Source organism: Megachile rotundata, chromosome 2 (genome assembly GCF_050947335.1).
Source record: "Megachile rotundata isolate GNS110a chromosome 2, iyMegRotu1, whole genome shotgun sequence".
Classification (NCBI taxonomy): Eukaryota; Metazoa; Arthropoda; class Insecta; order Hymenoptera; family Megachilidae; genus Megachile; species Megachile rotundata.
The window spans coordinates 6,207,439-6,230,201 of NC_134984.1; the positions used below are offsets into that span (position 1 = coordinate 6,207,439).

The window sequence follows — 22,763 nt, forward strand, 5'->3', positions numbered from 1 at the left end:
CGTGCCTCCGCTTCGCCCATAGGCTTCGTCCCTGAAGGCAGCTCTCCAAGCGCTTGCGGCGATCCTTCCTCCGCCATCTTACTTGTTGCCGCGTGCCTTCGCTTCGCCTTTAGGCTTCGTCCTTAAGGGCCGCTCTCCATGCGCCTGCAGCGACTCTTCCCAGGCCATGTTGAATGTTTGTGAACCGGCCTTTACGCTCTACGCTTTCCCTCGCGCGGAGATGCCCACGTGTTCGTACGATATATCGAAGCATGCTTGACCGACGCCATTATTTATTTACTATCAAGAAAATACAAAAATAGCCAAAACCAATCACCGCGTGCATTCAGTATGCCTCATTCGCCCCTTCCCGCACTCTAAATCCCTAATGACATTTGCTTTATAATTAATTAATCTAATTTCTACGACTTTCTCTCGCAACTTCTACATGCCGCACGACCACGTGTTCACGCAAGTCCTTCTTCGAGGGCAGCTTTCACCCTTAAATTGCACTATTTCACTCGCGATATATAAAAATAATCGTATTTAAGTCGCGCACATATTTATTTATTCCGCGGTCGATCCGAACACTCCGAACCGAACACTCGCTTCCTCGTTTTCGATTACTCATGGGTTTGCACCCCATGCTTTTCCTCGCGTCGCGTGGAGGTCGCCATTACCGAAATTTCGTTTTTTATTTATAACTTCACTATTCCACTTTCGATTTTCACAAAATTTCACCGCCCACTTCCCCCACGGTCTCCCCTCACTTCACAACATTATTTATCACACTTAAACCACTTTTTCCCACCAAAATTGTAATTTATCGCGGAGCGACCCCCGAACACGTGCGCTCGCCACGACAGCCAACGCCTGACCTCTTCGATGTTGGGACCTGGTCATATCTAACTTGATGTCGACTGGTTCCTGTTCTGTGTTGTATCGTGTGCACGGTTGCGTTTATTATCGTGTTCTTTGTGATTATTAGAGCTTTGTGGTTTTTCAGTAAATTATCGATGACGTTCAGTATTGATTTTGATTTAGTTAACCCATTCGAGACCGATTGCACACCGTGTGTGCAATTGATTTCCAAGACTATAAGACCGGTTGCACACCAGGTGTGCAACAGTAGTAATGAGTAATTATCAATTATTCTGAATAAAATTGTTATCGAGGTAAAACCTTATATCACCTTATATTACACACATGGTGTTCAATCCGCTCCACGCAATGAAAATATTCTAAGTAATCTAGTTTTTTTTTTATTAAAAATGAATAATATAAAGAGAAAAAGAGCTTCGCTCCTGGGGACCGTGTTCGAAAAAAATCGTCATCTCGAATGGGTTAAGAGGAAGGAGGGTTAAGTAGTCGATTTCGTTAATGAATTAATGATATTTGTTCGCAATTGTGTCCGTCGCCAATTTACCGGGGTTAGGGTAGTTGTGTTGGGACAGATTTTTTTGAAGGGTCGCGGTCACGGTCAGAGTCATAATCATGCTTCGTCGCTGCGCTTGGGGTTGTAACCGCTGGTATTTTAACACTTTATCTACCGCTAACCTATTAATCGGCTTTTTGATTTCCAACGTTTATCGACCGCTAGCCTATTTATCGGCTTTTTCATTGCCAACGCTTGTCGACTGCTAGCCTATTAATAGGCTTTTCGATTGCCAACGCTTGTTGAAAAATTGAATTACTGTTACCTTGAATTTATTTTATGAATGTTAGTTTATACGGCCCTTTATTATATAAAATAAATGCAAAATAAAGTATAAATATCAATAAAATTACATTCCTTTGAAACAAAAGGAATAAGCACAACACAATGAATAGCGAAAATTTAGCCGGTACTGGGAGTAAGTGCGCGCGCGACTCAGCCGGTACTTAGTGACTGGCAGCCTCAAAAACGACCGGTCAATAAAGTGTTAAGCAGAGTAAAAAATGCTTTAAACGAATACAATTATTTGTACTTTTTATTCAAGAACAGAAAAAAAACGAAAAAAGCCAACAGCACGCGGAGTTCCCAAGCGGTCACCCACCCAAGTACTATCCGCGCCCAACTCAGCTTGACTTCGGTGATCGGACGAGAACCGGTATATCCTGACTAGTATGGCCGTTGGCTGATAACAAATGGTGAAAAATTTGTTTTCCAGTGTATACCCCCTGTACGAAAGTTATTCTTTTTTATTTCCTTTCTAACATAAATAAGAAGAATAATGAAGGAAGAATGGAAACTTTGCTCAATAAATTACTGACAAGGGACCATCCCAAAGTGATAATTTCAGAGATTAATGAAACCTGGATATAATGTAGTTCTCGAAAAAATATTCGACACGTATTTTTTTTTAGCTGCCGATATTCATGTTAAGGAGGTGAAAGTATCCCCTAAAGTGGGGGTGAATATCACATTTTATTGAATATCTCGGGAACCAGTAGAGCTGGAGGGATGGTTTACATTGAAAAGATGTGTATTTTTAATGCGGAATCCAACTCTGCAAATGAATTTATAAAATTCGCATATATTTAAATAATATATTAAAAAATGACACTTTTTTGTTAATTTGTCTGGTTAAAAGTTGTTGTATCTTTCTATAATTTTTTATGTGAAAAGTATACTAGTAAGTATAAAATACGGAAAAAATGGAATTTTCATTTTTACCTGCAACCTTTTGTAGTGACAACTGATGCTTGAAATTTCGCTGTACGAGTGGTCTTAACACGTTCACGCCGCGCCGGTACGAATATTTTCGTTACGCTTCGTGGGGCGGAGCGACATTGTTGCTCCTTCGAAACTTCGAACGCGCTAAATACGAGATCAAAACCGTTTTGACATTTCGGAACGCACATTTCTTGCATCAAGTGTAAAGGTAGGTAAAATTATATTTTCTTCTATAGAGGTGGTTAGCACTTTTCATTTTTGAATTTTTCACAGAGAAATCGAAGAAGGTGAAATAGAAAAGAAAAAACGGTCAAGAAAACACGCACATTTTCTACAATCGTTCAAAGCGGCTGTCAGAAAAACAAGAAAACGATGTAACGAATGTTACAAACAATTATCGAAAATACAAGGTAAATTATACGCCGCGAAAGAAAGTAAAAAAGCAAGAACATATTGTAAAAGTTGTAAGGGCCAGCCCGCATTATGTTTAGAATATTTTAAAAAGTTGCAAGCTTATAAATAAATAATTGTTATCAATTTAAAATATTGAATTTTAATGCTTATAATACTCAATTTTTGTTTATAATGTTGACAAAAAATAAAATAAACTTATTTTTTGAAAACCCAACTGTGATGCACGTCGCCCCACGGGACAATTAAGTGTGACCCACCGGTGGGTCACACCGCCCCTCAGAACAGTCAAGCGTGACCCACCGGTGGGTCACCCCGGCGTGAACGTGTTAATCGAAGTCAGATTGATACCTTCGGTGAGAGAATGAAGTTAATTGTAGTTGAACCAGTATCACAACCGAGCTTCCAAATTTTAGGGTTGGAAGGTTCCAAATTTCGGTATTTCGATTTAACCCTTTGAGCTCTATGGACGCATATATGCGTTTAGTGAAAGTCATCCGTGTGGACTAAGACCGCATATACACTACTGCTCAAAAGTATCCAGGCACGTGCGAAATATGTATTCGTGTTACATAAAAGTTATTTAAGTATCTGCAACAGAAACTAAACTCGATTTTTATTCTGCAAAAATCAGAATACTTTAACGTTTTTCGATTGATAATTCTCGTTTGGAACTCGTGTCTCGACGGAAAAGAAGCTACAGACGAACTAAACCGAAGCTGTCGAGTGCATAGCGGTACCTCCATTCTTATCTCCATTGAGGGAACCTAAACATTTCATCAACAGTTTACAAACACTTGAAACATATCGAAGAACTCTCTGAATTCGTTCTGCACCATAGAAATGAGACAAATAAGAAATTGAGACTCTTTTTAGCATCGAAAGCATTGTTGGATTCCAGGAGAATTTACAACACTTTATTATAAGAAAACTCGAACAACTTTATTAGATCGACTAACAATCAGTACTAGACTCTTCCTGAACCTTTTTGTACATTGCGAGGTTTATATACAGGGTAAAAATCGGAGGTGAAATAATGAATTTATAAATAAAAATCGAAATTTCGGTAATGGCGACCTCCACACGACGCGAGGGAAAGCATGGGGTGCAAACCCATGAGTAATCGAAAGCGAGGAAACGAGTGTTCGAGCCGACCGCGGAATAAAATAAATATGTGCGCGACTAAAACACGATTATTTTTATATATCGCGAGTGAAAATAGTGCAATTTAAGGGTGAAAGTTGCCCTCGAAGAAGGACTTGTGCGAACACGTGGTCGTGCGACATGTCGAAGTTGCGAGAGAAAGTCGCAGAAATTAAATTAATTAATTAATAATGTGAATGTCATTAGGGATTTAGAGTGCGGGAAAGGGCGAATGAGGCATATTGAATGCACGCGGTGATTAGTTTTGGCTATTTTCGTATTTTCATGATTTGATAGTAAATAAATAATGGCGTCGGTCGAGCATGCTTCGATATATCGTACGAACACGTGGGTATCTCCGCGCGAGGGAAAGCGTAGAGCGTAAAGGCCGGTAAGAAAACATCCAACATGGCGGAGGAAGGATCGCCGCAAGCGCATGGAGAGCGGCCCTTAGGGACGAGGCCTAAGGGTGAAGCGGAGGCACGCGGCAACAAGCAAGATGGCGGAGACATGGCACGTTTTTCAAATGGTAAGCGGATAGGTTGAAGCAAGAAGACAGTGAGGAGGGGAAGAGGAAGAGGCGAGACGACACGGAACGAAGTGAAGGAAGGAAGTAATTAATTAATAAATAAATGAAGTGAATAAGATTAATAATAATAATAATAATAATATTAATTAATTAATAATTAACGAATAAATTATTTATAAATAGTGAAGTGATTAGTAGATAAATAAATAAATAAATAATAAATAATTAATAAATAATAAATAATTAACAGATAGGCAATTAATTCGGTGTAGTGTTGGGAAAGTGTTATGGGAGTGCAGTGAAGTGCTGGAAGTGTTGCGGGTACAGGGGAATATACGTGACCACGTGCGCGAGTGCAGAGGAACAGTGCAAAGCGGGTAAATGGTGGAAAAGTGTTGGAAGAACTGCGGAAAACGTCCAGCACCCTGGAAACTCCGAACTCACAGCGATGGTGGAGCAAAGGGGTCGCATTGAGAATATCCAGCATGGCGAAGGAAGGAACGCTGCAAGCACTTGGAGAGCGGCCCTAAAGGGTGAAGCGAAAGGATGCGGCAGCAAGCAAGACGGCGGAGGCATGGCGCGCTTTTCAAACGGCAAGAGGAGGGGAAGAAGTAAGAGGACAGCGAGAGGGAGAAGAGGTAACGGCAAGAGGAGGGAAAGAAGCAAGAGGACAGCGAGAGGGAGAAGAGGAAGAGCAGGAGCAGAAGAAGCGGCGAAACAAAAATAGAAACGACCGATCAAACGACTCAAACCCGCAAGGGAGGAAACCGGTGTCAGCCTGGTCATAGCACCATTAGGGGGCACAAAACGGGGACCGACTGAGCGGGGGAGAGGAGGGAGAGAGGTCAATTGAGCAAAGCACCCTTCTGATCAACTGTTGATTCAACTAGGGACCCAGTCGTCAGCCTGGTCATGGCACCATTAGGGGGCGACAATGGGGACCGAGTGGGATCGGCGGAAGAGAAGAAGGAGAAAACAAGACATGGTCGATCGAACGACTCAAACTTGCAAAGGAGGAAACCGGTGTCAGCCTGGTCATAGCACCATTAGGGGGCACAAAACGGGGACCGACTGAGCGGGGGAGAGGAGGGAGAGAGATTAAACTGAGCAGAGGATCCTTCTGATCAACTGCTGATTCAATTAGGGACCCAGTCGTCAGCCTGGTCACAGCACCATTAGGGGACGGATTGAGAACCGAGGGAAAGTGCTGGAAGAGAGAAAAGAAATAAATACCGAGAGCAATGGGCTCATGTAGCGTTGTGGAGAAAGACTGGGGCGAAGTAGGAACAAAAGGGGAAAAGCGGGCAGCGAAAAGGGGAAAAAGAGATAAGCGGAGTCCTAAGCGAGAAGCGGAAGTCGAAATTAGGCGCGGGGCGGAAACGCAATCATGCGAGCAAATATCAACGAATTTGCGCAGGGGGCGGGGATGAGAGGAATATTAGAATACGTTACACATATATTATCTCATACTATATATTTATACTCTATATGTACATTTTACGTGTCACTTATTATATATTTATCTATCTGCTGTTATTTACATACTTATTCATTATATTACTTCATTAGGTCTAACAGCGACGGTATTAGTATTGATGACGCGCACAGGGAATCGCATATGAACAAATAGGGGGAGCAGGAAAGAAACAGCGCGGGGGGGGGGGGGGGGGCGAAACAGAGGCAAGAGTAGAAACGAATAGCGTTAATTAGGCATAGGGAAGGAAAGATTGTAAAGCGCGGAGATATCTACCTATTAATCGGCGATCGAGGGGGCGGGGGCGGAAATACGGAAACGAAATATGAGCGACAGGCAATACGCAGGGGATAGGCAGTAGAAAATAGACTACAGATCGACACTTAGGTGGGAAATGGTGGAGGAGGTCGCGGTTTTACCGTATGCTCGAGCCCACCGGGAGGCGGTGCCGAGGGGGCGTTACAAGGTCAGCTGGAGGTCAGCGCATTTTGCCCGGGAGCTCCCCTAGATCTTGACGCAGCCCCTAGGGCCAAAAGCCTTTGGTTGAGAGCATCCAGTCTCCACACATGGAACACACACGCGAGGGGGGGGGGTAGTCTTTCTTCCACAACTGCGAGCGATGACCTAGACCAGGTACACTATGCCCCATCCGGTAAGGAAGCCTGGCGGGTTGCCGCCAACCCCCGCGTAGCGGGGGCGGGAGACGGTTTTAGTGAGTAGGCCGTGGAAACCGCCCCTCTTCTAGGGGCGCCGGAAGCGGGAGTCTCACACTATCTGCACTATCTTCCCAGATGTCTGTTACTGGATTTCTGTCCTCCTAAATAAAAAAAAAAAAAAAAAAAAAAAAAAAAGATAGGTACAGTACAGTTTATAAGCATTAAACAAGGTGCAGTTTATCAGAAAAAATGCTAATTTTTTGTACCATTTTACAGTTTTTCGTAAAATATTGCTGTTTGCCAAGTACTGATCTGCACGATCTACCCCTTTCATATATTTATTGTATTGCAATATGCAAGTTGGTTTGATTGTACCGTCTATATAATTTTTTTTTCGATTTTTCGAAGCATCATGAATAGTTGATATCATCCGTACTATTCTTTTATCCTTCCAAGCAATAAGGATAACAGGTCCCTTCCGTAAAAAAGTCATTTCTCCTCTGTGCAGACTTTTGCATTTTTCTATCAGGATCTTTGGTAAGCCACGGTTTTCCCGTATGGTACCACACACTAGTGTTTTTTTTCTGAGTAATATTTCGGCTGTAGATACACTGTTATAATAATTGTCTTGATATATATGATGCCACTGACCAAGATACGGCTCCAACACAGACAATATTGTTTCTTGCAGCTTTTTGCCTTGCCCCGAATAGATCTCGAAGTTGCATATATACCCACTCTCACTTTCACAAAGCATTCTGATCAAAATTCCATATTTTGTTATCTTCGCTGGGTTGTATGTCCTAAAGCTGATGCGTCCTCTGTATGGTACCATTGCTTCGTCTAGAGCTAACTCCTGCTTGGGTGTATATAGGGACTGAAATTTTGGAATAATATAATTCAAAAGTGGTCTAATTTTGCAAAGTCTGTCTTTGGGAGATGTATGTTGCGTATTATCATTTAAATGAAAAAATGTAAGAATTTGTTCAAATCGCATTCTGGACATAGTTGCTCGAAATATTGGTGTTTCAACTAAAGGATCCGTTGACCAATAATTTCTCCAATGAGATTTTCTGGTTTGGCCCATCAATATTAGTAATCCAAGAAATTTTTTTATTTCATTAGTGGTAACTTCCGTCCATGATACCGTTTTTGCAGAAATTTTATGTACCTCTTTCATTTGAGAATGGTACAAATTGGTCTGCGTAACGACTAAATCAAAAAAACCACTATCAAAAAATAAAGCCGTTACTTCACTGATAGTCGGCGCGTCACCAAATTCAATAGTTGCACCAGGAATATTTAAATAATTCTGTAAGTTTGGTGTAATATCATGTTCGTTCCACTCTTCTTCCAAATCGTCGTCACTATCTGATGCTATTATATTTCTTTTTTGATATTTTGGTGGCCTGATATCACAGTCGCTATCTTCTGATACAGTATCATTTTCACAGTTACCACAATTTGATTCACAATCACTCGGACAATCAGAAAAAGCATCCGCGTATAATTCATTGAAGGATTCTTCATTACGTTCCATCATCGTTTTTTAAAAATTTTTTAATTATTAAATATTTTTTACAACAAAAGATTTGGCGGGTCTTATAATCGAGAGAAACAGCTTGTGTTATACTGACCAACAACTGCACTGTATGGTCGCCAACAGAGAAAACAACAGCGATGCGAAAAAAAAACGCATCACGAGTTTACTCGTGGCCGGTCAGCAACGTTCGGCCATAAAAACACGAGTTAACTCGTGACCGGTCAACAATGTGTTAACAGAAGGCAATTATGAACTCTGGAAGATACACATGAAAAGTGTATTTTTCAATGATTTAGTTTTCAATGATTTGTGGTCTTATGTTGACGACAGTGAAGTAAAAATGGACGCGAATCAAGCCGAATAGTTAAAAAAGGACAGAAAAGCATTAGCTTTAATCAATATGTATATATCCCTAAGCCAGTTAAGGGCAGGATCCCGCAGTAACTGTGTGTGTACACTAACACGTGGCGGCGCATGCACGTTGTCACGTCCTGGCGTGATAAGGATTATGAAAAATAAATTTTGTGGGATTAAAAATGGATTTGAACAGGCTTTCGGCCACGCGGCACTTCCGTCCGACGTTCCGACCGGGACTCCCTCGGGTGAGAATTGTACGGCAGAAATTTTTGCGCCGCTGTAAACGTTTTTACGCGATAAAGGTTGTATCTAGGGTCCAAAGGTGGAATATTTTCCAGAGACGGGTAAGATGGTTCGAGATCGATGACGTAAAGATTCCACGAACCGACAGACTTCGTGGCGACTGTTGAAGAGTTTTGTTTAGATTTTGAAACGCCTAAGTCGGCGAGCGTCGAAGAGCGTGACGATAAAGCGGTTTCAGGTTTCGCCCGATGCGACTTGTTGACCGGACGAATAGATCGGATAATATTTGTTTCGCGCAGCTGTATGTCGTTAATAATTAATTTAAATTACAGGAACAAAACCGTGCTTGAACAAATGCGAAATAGAATAAAATAAAGTGGTGATCCACTACTGCCCAATCGGCTAATAAATCCTATTACTGGGTCGACTGCGTAACCCGCGTTTATGACCCTCAAGTAATCGAGAGGACAAGGGCAATGTGCGGCGCGTCCAGTCACCAGAGCCCTTGTTTGGGTGCAAGGAAAAAAGCGTGCGGCTCGTCCAGACACCACCGAGACTTTTGTAAAGGAAAGGATTGAACTAGGAAGAGCAGCCGAGAGTCGCAAACACGTATTTAGTTCTCCGCGTTCGTAATTTAACAAGCGTGACTCTATCTAATTCTTCACTTTATTTTACCTTTAAAATGGGCAATGATTCACGAACTGATTTACTGAAGATTCGAAATAAATGCAACGAGACGAAACCATTTGATGGAAGATTGAAATTATCGTGACGGCTAGAACGCGAGATAAAAGGATGCGAAATAAGTAAGAGATATTTCCAATTTACAATATATATATATTGGAAAAATAATAATATGAGTATTACAAAAATCAAATTAATTCTAAGATCGCTCGGTAACGCAAATTAATTCTAAATACAAGAATATATGATGCAATTAAATTCTAACTCCTGAGTCGCAAGACGAAAAATAATTCTAAGTCTGAATTGAATTTAAGAAAATATTCAAAGTCCAAAACGAAATAATTCTAAGTTCCGACCAAAGGAACGAAGAAATATTCTAAGTGCCGAACGGGGAATTTGAAATGAATCTGAATCGGAATCGAAGAAAAAGAAGGAAAATATCTAAGTCCGAATGCTCGAAGAATAGAATGAGACTAAGAAAAGTACGAATAATGAAATAAACTAAGTTCGAATACTGGAAAATGAAAATGAGACTAATTGTAAGTCCGAAGGATAGAAAATAGAAATAAATCTAAGTCCAGAGAATAAGAAATTGAAATAAAACTAACTCCGAATTGCCGAAAAATAAAATGAGACTAAGTCGGAATCGCCGAAAAATAAAATGAGACTAAGTCCGAATTGTCGAAAAATAAAATTAGACTAACAAGGGACATCACCAAGGTGTCACACGCGGATTTTAATGAAATTGATATATGTTGTAGCTTTTTAAAAATCATTTGACACGTATTTTTTTATATCTGCGGACATCCATGTTGAGGGGGTGAAAATAGCCCTCAAAGTTGGGGGTTGAAAACACATTTTCTTCAATATCTCGGAAACTAGAGGGTGTAGGAAGGTGAATTTTTTTTTAAATTGTGTAGTTTTTAGTCAGGAATTTAGTTAGTGACAAAAATTTCGGGAGAAATTATTTATTTAAATAATATATTAAAAAAATGCATTTTTTTTTCAATTTTTCACCCTAAATGCAGTTCGATTTTTTTGCAGCTTTGTATACTAAACATATGGATCAAAATAGGGGATACGTGTTTTTGGAATTTTTTGTTTATTGCAATTTAGCAATAATTATTACATATACAATTTTCTTCTACTTTTTACGGAGAATTGAGTTGAGATTTGTTTTCGAAGAGAGTCAGCCCTTTTTATGCGATAATCTGTTACGTTTTTAACAATTAGACAATATCAGATGTTTATTGTGCCATCGGTAGCCAGGGAAGGTCTCTACGGGCAGGTATAAATCCGCTGCGGTACCAGTCGTCGCTTTACGGAACATAGGTTTCTATGGCCAATGAAACTCTTTACGAAAATTATTCCAAAATATACTGATGCAGGAAAGTGGGTATGAATAAGTATATGGTAATTGTATTATTGTTTCCCTTTTTGAACATTTGTAAAATTTCTTTTTTATATGTATGGATGTTAATCCCATTAATGTTATAAACATTTTAATGAAAATAGAAGAAAAAAATAGAAGAAAATTGTATATGTAATAATTATTGCTAAATTGCAATAAACAAAAAATTCCAAAAACACGTATCTCCTATTTTGATCCATATGTTTAGTATACAAAGCTGCAAAAAAATCGAACTGCATTTAGGGTGAAAAATTGAAAAAAAAGTGCATTTTTTAAATATATTATTTAAATAAATAATTTCTCCCGAAATTTTTGTCACTAACTAAATTCCTGACTAAAAACTACACAATTTAAAAAAAAATTCACCTTCCTACACCCTCTAGTTTCCGAGATATTGAAGAAAATGTGTTTTCAACCCCCAAATTTGAGGGCTATTTTCACCCCCTCAACATGGATGTCCGCAGATATAAAAAAATACGTGTCAAATGACTTTTAAAAAGCAACAACATATATAAATTTCATTAAAATCCGCGTGTGACACGTTGGTGATGTCCCTTGTAAGTCAGAAATGCCGGATATGTTGACCCCTTGCGCGGGTCCGGAGATGTGACCCGTCCGGAGGTCAGAGATCGGAGTGTAGAATGAGAGTGAGCTCTCGCTGCAAGTCACCGTGCAAATCCCGAGGAGAGAGACATAGAAGAATATATTTTGATTTAATGAGTGAATTTTATAGAGATGAAAAACCACGCTGCACTTTACCTAATTTTTAACTTGACTCGAAATTTAACCGTTTTAGTGCCACGCAGCGCGATCGCGCTGTTCGCATACTGTGGTGAACCGTGTCGCTATTTTTGATGACGATCGTCAATTCTTGTCGCGAGTCTGTCGAGAGTTTCCTCTCGTAATTACAAATTTTCTTTCAAATAATCGTAAACAACCTGCATAATTAGCTGTCTTTCTTTAACACATTGAGTCCCAAGGTTTATTTTTAACAATATTTAAAAATTGCCTATCAATCTAAAGCGCGAGTTGCGCCGAGCGGTATATTTCGACGAAAAAAAAGAGCGGCGCGACCGCGTCGATCGGCATTATTCGCAGATAAATGAAGGAAGCGCTATCGCGCTTCATGGCACAATTCAACATGGATTTTTAAAAACCTCTGGCACCAAAACGGTTAAAGACTCTGGAATTTCTGACATCGCTTAATAATTACGCATCTTACGCATTTTACAAAGATCTCGCCGGAATACTGAATATTAATTAGAACGATTAATGATTCTATATAATTAAGAAAAATATTATAATGTAAATAAACAAAATATGAGCTTAAAACTAATTCAAGACGATTCGCAGATCGTCACAACGTATAAGCGATGTGCGAGAGAGAGGTCCGATTTCGTACATTTCGTTTCACGTCTCGAAAATTGCATAAATTCACTTTCTGAGGATAGCTTTAGCACCGGTAGATATGCCCAATATCGGGCTGCTATCAATTTTACGCCAACAAACCTCACATTTTGAATGAAACGAAAAATTCTTCAAACGTAAACGTGAGACAGACAATCAAGATGGCCGCCTCTAGACACGTTGCGTCGTATTTTCCGTTTTACGTAAAATTTAGGCATTTACTCACCAAAAGCGATAGCAGCCCGACACTACTGTAATGGTACGATGTCGGCTTGGTCCATTTTTTGTCAATTTATCGCTTCTAGAAGAAATGAGACGAAAAATACGATTACGTGCATTTGCGCCTGTCAACGGGGTTCCACTGTACAATTATAGTTTCACGATTTTCCACTTGGAGCGCTTGTAGTATTTGTCGTGAGTTTTCTTGGTTTCGGTCGAGTTACCTACAACATCGAGGAAACCACGAAACTGTCGGTAACTGCATACAGTTTTCTGTACTAGGTATGACACTGCGCATTCCACTGCGCACGTCACGTATTCAATTCAATTTTCCACCTTTAACTTTTCCGCGCTTTATTAACAGAGATGGTCTTCGACCATTCGCTTTCGCCAACAGCGATGAACTGACTCGCACGAACAATTACTCATCTCCACGCACGGTGACGCATTCTCGCCCGGGATTATTCTTATCAGGCATTCCTCAAACTCGGAGACCCAACACGACATTCGAACCGATCATCTAAACATCCTCTCGCAAACGCAACTCAATATCTCATTTCAGACGCACCGAAATTCTTACAGCTAGACTAAATAAAAGTTAATAGCATATAGTGTATACAGGGTTTGTCCAGTAAGTATCGGGATTGATGTCCTAAAATGAAATTCGTTGAAGATATATGTACATTGAGTTAATAATCTTCAAAGTATGCCCCTCCTGCATCAATACACCGTTGCCAGCGGGTTTTCCATTGTTCATACGCTCCCTGCAAGTCGGAAAGCGTAAGACTCTTCGGGCACTTCGTCGAAGCCGCTTGAACCGCCTCAATCGTCCCGAAACGATGTTCTTTAAGGCTTTTTTTAATGCGAGGGAACAGAAAAAAATCAGAGGGTGCCATATCTGGACTGTAGGATGGTTGGGGTAGTGTTGTCACGTTGCGCTTCGTCAGTGTCTGTCTCATAATTAACGACGTGTGACTCGGCGCGTTGTCGTGATGGTGCATTTGCAAATCGTCGGTTACGATTGAATGAACAGTGGATTTCGCTAAATTTAATTCCTGTGCAATTAAACGACTGCTTAAACGGCGATCGTAATTCCAAATTTCCCGCACTTTGTTGACATTCGTATCGGATCGGGACGACGTCGGTCGTCCAACGCGTTGCTCGTCTTCGACGTCTTCACGGCCATCTTTCAACTTTTTGTGGCACTCAAAAACACGCGTTCTGGATATGAAATGGTCCTTGTAAGCTTGACGAATCATATCAAATGTCTTCGTAGCAGATTTATTTAGCTTAACGCAAAATTTAATAGCACAACGCTGCTCGACGGTTCGTTGCATCTTGAATCTCGACGCGAACGTTAAATACGCTTCCACTTCAAGCACGATATAAACAAAACAAATGGTGGAATACAAATGAACCTTGATTTCTATTATACATAACAACCTCCTGCATCGATCTAGTCAATAAAGATTGCTCCCTGACCTTCCAAACTAGCAGCAAAAAATCAGTCCCGACAACTTATTGGACAAACCCTGTATACCAAGGCAAAGTAAAATCTCAATTTCATCAGTATCGTCGGATCTTATTTCTCAGAGAGAAAAAGAAGTGCGATCTCGGTTACCGGGAATCGAAACTTTTTTATTTTTGACTTTTTCGTTGTCAAACTTTTACCAATTAATTCTTGACATTTTTCCCATTAAAATGAGACCAAACACGATATAATTTGGACTATAGTTACTGGTTTAATTGACGATAAAAGTTTCTCACGTCGAAGAGGATAGCGAGTCAAAAAGAAAGAGACGCTACGATCGTGGCAGTCGGCAAAGATCAAAAGTCTGTTCGATTGTTTGCAATACTTGAGCATTGCTAATTTTTTTATTTTTCATCCATTTTTTTATATAACTTTTTCCATCATATTCGTGACGTTTTCCTGATTAAAATGAGACCAAACACGACGTAATTTGAGTTATATTTACTTGCAATATCTTATTAGAGTAAAATCATCGATGTACGCGTAACACTTGAAATTACAAGTAAATATGTCCCGAAGTATGTCGTGTTTGGTCTCATTTTAATGAGAAAAATGTTACAAATATGATGGAAAAAATTTCAAAAGAAAAAAATCAGAAATAAAAAAGTTATATTTTTGCATTAGGAGTGTCTTTAGGTTTTGGTAAAAATAAATTTTTGTTAACTATTTAATAAGAACAATAATAATTTATTAATAAACGTATCTCTTCGTTGCGCGTGTGTTCGGTCAAGAGGCGCGATTCATAATGCCACGAGGCTTGTTGCCACGCGTACCCCTATAAAACAACAGCGAATCGCCCCGTGTAACGGTTTTTGGGAAATTTCCTATCCCCCAAAAGTACCTCGCATGACCGTTGCTAATAACGGTCACGGAAAAAAACCCAAGCCGATACAGTAGTACCTTTACAATATACGCAAAACCACAGACCCGAAAAATTTGCGTATATAGAATATTCACTGCACCTTTACGATATACGCAAAACCTCAGACCCGAAAGATTTGCGTATATACAGGGTGTCCGCGCCAAAGTGTTACACCTTAATATCTCATGAACTATTGATGTCACGAAAAAGTGCTTATATGGAAATTGCAGGGTAAAAGAGGCCCTATGTTTTGGCAGAAGCAAAATTTTTTTATTGTTATTAATGTAAAAGATATGATGGTGAAGTTTCGTTTTTTTAAATGGAACTATATTTTTTTCTCGATCAGGTGATAATGCTTTTCAAGACGAATTCATCAAGGTTTTATGTACTTACCCGATTTTTATTAGTTTTCGAGATATAACGCTTAGAAATTTACTGATTTTCAGCAGTGACATCTCGGTTTGACGAGTAAGTCATAAAAACGTTCTTATTGTTACGGTAAGTGCCGCTGGTTTGACTCTGCCTGCCGAAACAGATAGGCGGGGTGTATGGTCAAAATGGCAGGTCCGAAGAGTAAGAAACGTGAAAAGTATTGTCCATTACGGTTTAAGTTTTCCGTATCGAAGATGATATTAATTGTAATTTGGAAGGTTGGGACATTTATTTAAATGTTTCAGTACAAGGTAGGTATAAAGACAATTTAACAATATAACTGACTTGAAAAATAGAATACACAATGCATGCGTAAATATCCCGTGCGAAATTATGGAAAACGTCGAGAACGAATTTGTAAAACGTATACAAACTTGTATTTCAAATAGCGGAAAGCACGTGGAATAAATTTTTTGCATATTATTTTTTGTTAAATTGTCTTTATACCTACCTTGTACTGAAACATTTAAATAAATGTCCCAACCTTCCAAATTACAATTAATATCATCTTCGATACGGAAAACTTAAACCGTAATGGACAATACTTTTCACGTTTCTTACTCTTCGGACCTGCCATTTTGACCATACACCCCGCCTATCTGTTTCGGCAGGCAGAGTCAAACCAGCGGCACTTACCGTAACAATAAGAACGTTTTTATGACTTACTCGTCAAACCGAGATGTCACTGCTGAAAATCAGTAAATTTCTAAGCGTTATATCTCGAAAACTAATAAAAATCGGGTAAGTACATAAAACCTTGATGAATTCGTCTTGAAAAGCACTATCGCCTGATCGAGAAAAAATTATAGTTCCATTTAAAAAAACGAAACTTCACCATCATATCTTTTACATTAATAACAATAAAAAAATTTTGCTTCTGCCAAAACATAGGGCCTCTTTTACCCTGCAATTTCCATATAAGCACTTTTTCGTGACATCAATAGTTCATGAGATATTAAGGTGTAACACTTTGGCGCGGACACCCTGTAGAATATTCACTGTATGTCGTATATGTTCGAAAATGTACAAGAATTTCGCGCAACCAAACAAAAATAAAAAATCAAATAAAACGATAACTTACGACAAAATTTCTAGCGTTGCGTTCTTGATTCGTTACAATGCATACAGCCGAATAAGGTAATCAAATGTGCTATTGAGCCAAATCAAACGCCCAATACATCAGTCGGTAGCATATGTAAAAGGAAAAAATCGAATTTCTAGTTTTTGACCTATTTTGCTGAAACGTTGAGTTTCACATAGCGCATATCATACAATTCTTTCATATTTTTGGAGCGCAAAATGTAATTGTAAAAAAACAATAACATATCACTAGGATAATCGTAATGTAATAGTCAAGCTTTTTTATGTTCCATTATTTTCATATGAAACTTTTATTATTACAATTTTGACATTTTTCTAATTAAAATAAGACTAAACACAACATAATTCGAAATATATTTATTTGTAGTTTCAAACGTTATGCTTACATCGAATGATTAGTTAAATTAATAAAACTCTTTTTGCTTTTATATTGCGTAGTTGCTTCGTCACACATGTTTCCTAGAACCTAATCACTTTCACGATTTTATTATTTTCAAACCGATGACCAAGCAAATAGTTCACACTTACATCACTTTAGGAAAGATACTTTAGAAGGATCTCTTTAAAATATTTTAATTAAACCTGATTTATGAATATCTTAATAACGCAGTATATTTTTGTACGTGTGAAAAATTTTAAACCGGAAAAACAACGAAGAAAAGTATACATTTTATTTTTTTGTAACGTAAATTGAGCGGTATCTCAGAAGTAATTGATCGACGCAGGAATTCGACTACCGTCTTTTCAATACAGACATTTATTTTTGCTAATTTAATTAAATTGAAAGTTCAACGAAACTTGTCTACGTCTACGTAATTAAAAACAAAAAAGTTAGCAACGCATTAACATTGTTAACAATTGATCCGAAACGAATATCGCGACCGAAAGGGGATGAGGTACGCAAAGGAAACCGTACACCATTTACTAATATTTATTTCTTTTTATTATTTTATTTTGAATTTCGTATCCCACCGTATATTGTACAACTAGAAATGTTTATTCCTCCTCCTACTCCGCGGTACCCTCCTCTTCCGCGGTACCCTCTTCTTCCGCGGTACCCTCATCTGCCGGCGGTTCTTGGCAATGGCGTGTAACGTAATAAACGCTTTAGTATTTTTCGCATCTGAAACAGAAAAATGAAAATGTAAAATATTCTATATGTATATATTATATATATATATATATGTAAGTTACAATTTAAAGAGCTCAAAAGGAACGAAGTTTGAGGTAAGGATCAACAAATATATGATGCAGTAAACAACTGTAATATTAGTAATATGTACAAATTAGCGAAGTCCAGAAATATTATAGTAAACAAGTAAGCTTAAAACTAACCTGAATCAAATACAATTGCCGAAAGCAAACCTTTGTATACATCAATACAATAACATTAATGCTAGCAGCTCGGAGTCTTGTTACATACTGACTCTCACGCGCGTGCTGACAAGCGACCAAGCCAAGCCCGACCACGCACAGGCTTACATATATATATATATATATATAAGGTTATTCGTTGGGTGAACACTAATAAAACTAGAATGTGTTTCTCTAAAATACGGTTTTCTAAAATTTTATTAATTATTATACAATCGCAATCTTATAATATTGTATTTACATCCTTACCTAAAATACGAAAACGACAATCTAAGTTCTCTATTATCGTCTTTATTTCCTCTAATATATTCCACGACTTTTTCCCCACGCGCTCCCACGCGCTCTCCCACGTGCTCTACCGCGTGCTCTGTCCCACGTGCTCTACCGCTTGAAGCGCGCGCAATTCCAAAATAAAGAAAGTATACTTTCTTTACATATATATATATATATATATATATATATATATATATATGTATATATAAAATAGGGGACAAGGTTTTGAAGACTGTCGAAGAATTAATTTTATTGATAAAATCCGCGGTTGCTCAAAGCTTTGATGTAAATAATATTCATAATGAATTAAAAGCAGTATATCGTCGCGATTGAGGAGTTCGGATTCCGGGCTAGTTATAATAATTTTTTTGCAAATACATAATTTATCGTAGGGAAATAAATCAGAAGAAATAAATGGGAAACACATTACTTACTTTTTTTCCAGACATTTGAGGACGTGGGGACGGCTCCCTTTTCTCCTCCTCTATTTTTGATTCTGTTTTTTGCTGTTCGCTTTCCTCCTTTATTGTTTCCTCTGTTTCCTTCTCTTTGGTCTGCTTTTCCTGCTCTTTATTGTTGTCCATCTAGAAATAAATAATTTACATATTGTAAATTTGTAATTAACACTGGCAAGACACCGTACGCGTGACATACGCTAACTACTAACTTCTTCAACTGCTTTCTTCAAGCTCTTGAGGTTATGCATGCTCGCTGGTCACTTTGCAAATGCTGGATCGTCGATCGATGCCGAGGTACGAAGCTATGCACCCCACCACTATCCCTCACTTCCACCAGTGTCCATCGTTTCACACACGTCACTCATTTCCACGCCTACCACTGATTTCCACCACCCACTCTCAATATGGGTACGAATATTACATCACATGTTCTGCAATATCCGAATGCAACGTATCGGAATTTTTTGCATTACGTCTACGTATAGAGTGATTTAGTTTTTAAATTATTTAGTTATTTACTTTTTTTTTAGTATTAATTTTATTTAGTTTATTAGTATTTTTTTTTAGTATTTTTATTATTTTTTTTTTTTCGAAAGTGAAGCAAGTGAAATGAAAGTGAGTGCATCGAAAGTGAGTGCACTAAAAGTAAGAAGAAAATTATACGCCTCAACGAAGAGGTATTCCAACAAAAGAAGAATTCAGAAAAGGCGATGTAGTTTAGATGCTTCGACAAGGAATACAACACTTGCTGAGGAGTACGGAAATCAGCCGTCAACATCCGACGGAAGGACCTCCATGTCACAAATAGCACAAAATGATGAAACTTCAGAAGATACGATATCAGCACACACCTCAGATGGCGAAAGCGGTACCTGGACCGTAGAAGAAGTAACTTCAACCCGGCCAGAAGAAACGCCGTCTTTTTCAAAGGAATTAAACATTGTAAACATGCAGCACATGTTTGAAGAGATGAAAAAAATGAGCCATCATGCCGACAATAGAGAAGACTGCGGGATAAAATACTTGCAGATAACTGGCATGCAATAGTCGGGCTTGAAGACTACCCTCAAGGTAGTGTGCACTATATGCCATTATGAAGGGGAAATTCACAGTCAACCCGACGAAATTGAAGAAATGGACGTAAATCGTAGTGCCGTGGCTGGAACAATGTTTACTGGGGGTAGCTATGCGTAAATGGAAGAATTGTTGGCAGCAATGAATATAAAATGCATGTCAAAAAGGCAATTTGTAACACACCACGACGAAATAGCAAATTCGTTGATTGCCGCTGCGGAAGAAGAAAAGATAGCAGCGGCTGCAGAAGAAAAACGATTAGCTGTGGAAAGAGGCGATGTTGTTCCCGAATCTGGAATCCCACACATTCCCGTCATTGCCGATAGGAGTTGGATGAAGAGATCTTATCGCACCGGTGCATATAACTCTGCGTCGGGCGTTGGTGTAATAGTTGGATATTACACCCGAAAAATTGTATTCATTGGAGTGCGCAATAAGAGATGCAAAATTTGTGAATGTGCTGTAAGAGAACAGAAAGAACCACGAAGACATGTATGCTTTAAAAATTGGAGCAAGAGCCGAGTATCCACCGCTATGGAAAGCGATGCCATTGTAGAAGGATTTCAAACCAGCGTTGCAAAGCGTGGATTAATTTATTCCACGCTAACCGCTGACGGAGATAGCAGCGTATACAAAAAGATTATAGATGCAGATCCGTATAACACAGAGATTCGTGTAAAAAAAATTGAATGCACGAATCACTTATTACGGAATTTCTGCAGAAAAATGAAGGAAATCGTTAAAAAAACAACAGCAGGTACATTGAGGAAAGCTGTGGAAAATAGCATTCGGCGAATGCGAACGGCAATTGTGAAAGCCGCACGATATAGAAGCAACGAAAGTGTATCGACCTCTATAAAAATTAGAAATTTATACTGTGACATTTATAATGTGCCAAGCCACGTATTTGGCGAACATGCAGAATGTAGTAAAATAAATTACTTCTGCGATGGACAAAGCAAAGAAAATGAAACAAACATCGTCCCGCAGTTGAAGAGTATGGGAGTATACCATCTCATAAGGGAAATACTTCAGCCGCTAACATCTCATGCGGAAAGTTTATTATACAATTGTAACAACAATCCCGTAGAGAGCTTCATCAACGTCCTTGCCAAATACATCGGTGGGAAAAGATTAAATTTCAGTCAAAGCGGATCGTACACGGCAAGATGTGCTGCTGCCGTGTTACAGTACAACACCAAGGAACCATTGTCGCGATTAAATAGAGCGACGAAAAAGAAACCGCCCCCAGTTTTATCAGACATGGAAATAAGAAGAAAGAAGAAAAATGAAATAAACGCTGACAAAAGAAAGGAAACGGAAATCGCGGTACGCGTACGGAAACAATTCCACTCTGACAAAGATGCTGATTATGGAGAAAACGCTGCAAAACCCGATATGGATATAAATATTTATAAGTTGCAGCAAGAAAAACATATGGAGATGCTCCGTAATTGGCAAGAAAAGAAGGATGCCGTTCAAATAGAAACAATCGAAAAATCCGCGATGGTACACGTACAAACCGAAACTTCTAACGGCATCGAATTTCGCAAGTGTGTGCCGCCGAAGAAGTGGAACATTGTGCGGTAACTTGGTAAAAAGATTGATATATCCAAAAATCATTGATGTACCTGCAATTAAATACGGGCAAGAGTGCGAAGAAATGGCCCGTGAAGAATTGAAGAAATATACAGGGAGAAATATTAAAGAATGCGGAATCTCTATCGATAGTTCTCATCCGTTCATAGGAGCATCGCCGGATAGTGTCATCGATGAAGAGGGCATCGTAGAAATAAAATTCTCCAAAACAGCCGAAAATTTGTTTCCGGAGGAAGCTATTGAAACGATTCCGTCTATCCGACGCATATACGAAGGTGAAGAAGGTACTGCGCTAAGCAGAATCCATCAGTACTTTTACCAAGTGCAAGGACAATTGCACGTAACGGGTAGATCGTACTGCATATTTTGCATTTGGACGCGGAAAGGGATAAAATGCACAACCGTTGAAAAAGAGGACAAGTTTTGGGAAACTGACCTTTTGACCGACCTAGATTAAACTTCTGAGAGTAGTATGCAAAAGAAATTATGTCGAAATATTACTTCTTCGCAGAGGCGTTTTGGCAAGCGTAATTCAATACATCCGAACCGTTTGAATAACAACATGGCCGCTGGGATATCGCGCTGCTTGGTGCTGACTGGGTTCAGGACTGGCTATACGTACATACATATGGCACCCCAGAGGGTACCGCTAAAAGGGCCCACCATTAAAAAATAGTTTGCATCAAAACTAATAACAATCGTATCATGATATTTTCTTTTCAAATGTATCATGTGCAAACACAAAATATTAATTCCAGAAATAATATATAATAAATTAGTTATGTTTTATGTTTTTTTAACAATTTTCCCGATCTTTTCTACGATATATAATTATTTCTTTTTAAACGAATAGGAAATTATAACGAACAAATAATGAAATTAACACACTAATAAGTTAACGAAGAGATACCATAAAAATAATAGTAAAAAGTAAAGAGCAATCTTGATGGAGCGCCAACCTACGACAAAGTTTGAAAATCATATACATATGACACTCGGTTACACCTTGCTCTTCATTCATTTTTCTATCGATTATTGCAAAGTGAGCACGTTTAAAATATTATACTTCTTTATTTTATTCTTTCGTAGCAATAGCCGATACAGAACTGTCGTCAACGACACAATTCATCCTGATGACACACTCATTCTTTACTGCGAAGAAACGTCTCTTTGGAAGGGGAATTGCATTTGTACACAACACATAAACAGTCATAACCTGCCTCACTATTTCGATTTTTATTTTCATAATACGTAGTTCATATTGTACGTGATAAAGGATCTCTATTACATGTATTAAATATTATTGTACATGTATACTATTAATTGCAGATGTTTTACTTCTTGTAA

At 38.7% G+C, this 22,763-nt stretch overlaps 1 long non-coding RNA gene and 1 other non-coding gene across 2 annotated transcripts; both read right to left on the reverse strand.

Moving 5' to 3' along the window:
* Positions 1–1,978: 1,978 nt before the first annotated feature.
* On the reverse strand, positions 1,979–2,097 carry LOC143264026 (5S ribosomal RNA). Its single transcript, XR_013037371.1, has one exon. It is a non-coding gene; the product is annotated as a 5S ribosomal RNA (ribosomal RNA).
* A 15,464-nt stretch (positions 2,098–17,561) lies between these two features.
* LOC143266677 (uncharacterized) lies at positions 17,562–19,083 on the reverse strand. Its single transcript, XR_013041644.1, has 3 exons — positions 18,953–19,083; positions 18,720–18,869; positions 17,562–17,761 (listed from the first exon to the last, which is right to left on the reverse strand). It is a non-coding gene; the product is annotated as an uncharacterized LOC143266677 (long non-coding RNA).
* Between the last annotated feature and the right edge of the window lie 3,680 nt (positions 19,084–22,763).